This window comes from Aplysia californica, unplaced genomic scaffold (genome assembly GCF_000002075.1).
Source record: "Aplysia californica isolate F4 #8 unplaced genomic scaffold, AplCal3.0 scaffold00224, whole genome shotgun sequence".
Taxonomy (NCBI): Eukaryota; Metazoa; Mollusca; class Gastropoda; order Aplysiida; family Aplysiidae; genus Aplysia; species Aplysia californica.
Window position 1 is genome coordinate 909912 of NW_004797494.1, and position 1133 is coordinate 911044.

Sequence of the window (1133 nt, forward strand, 5' to 3'; positions counted from 1 at the left end):
CCCCCCAATCCCCCATTACTAGAAATGGTAGATATGCAATTGTGAGAGTTCCTCCCTATACCAGCAGTATTTCTACGATTCATGCAAATGTGTTCTTGTTCTTCAGATGCCCGTTTCAAAGCTCCTAGAATAACACTTCTTTTTTCTTCTCATTGTTATACTCTCTTTGTGTGTTGTTATAAATATCCTGGCATTAATTCATGACGTAGCAAGTAGTGTTTTCTGTGTTTCAAGGGGTAGAGTAACTATGCATTCTGGGTGTCGCTGTTTCATGCGTCTTCTTTGTCACCGTTTATCTCGACCAACTATTTACTATCCCTCGTTCATGTAATGATGAGTTGATAATCACAGCTGTTTATAAAATATCTATGCCCATATTCTGCTTACAATGTTATTTATATAAATGTGTAAGTGAAGATATTTCAGTTTTTAGTTTTAGTATATATAACAAACACTTCTTTGTGCAAGTTCAATAGTGTTAATAATTTGCCTGTTTGTGTTCGTTTTCATGTCTCACACCATTGTTTAATACCTCAGCAAATGCAGTAAGATTTGGGTGCATTGTACTTTCATTCAAGGGCCCAACCAATGTAAATGAGAGGGGGGATGTGTGGTGTGGCTGGAGGGTGCTACCGGTGGTCGATTCTACTTTTGTAATGATATCAGTCACTGATACTAAAAGCCTTTATTGTGTTGGTATTTTGATATCCTCTAATTTAACAACCACAAAATTGAAAATTGTTCAGTGTGTACCGGCGTGATGAAGCTACATGTAATTTTATTTTTTGATTCTTATAGGACGCGGATGTCTCTACTTATATTGACTTTGTATGCTCTTTGAATAGGGATAGAAAATATAAAGCTCTTGGATCTCTACTAAGTACATGAAAGGCATCTTGGCTTTTGAAATTTTGGTGTGGTTTGCTTAATCTTTCCTGTCAAACCTCTATCGTCTTTATCTCCCCTCCTTCTTTTTTGTGTTTGTTACTCTCTTGTAACACCTCTAATCTTCGGCACTTATATGACCTTATTGTGTTGCAAGTTCTGTAAAATACTTAGATCTACTAAAACTATATTGACTTTGTTTGCTCTTTGAATGGGGATTGAAAATATAAAGCTCTTGGATCTCTACT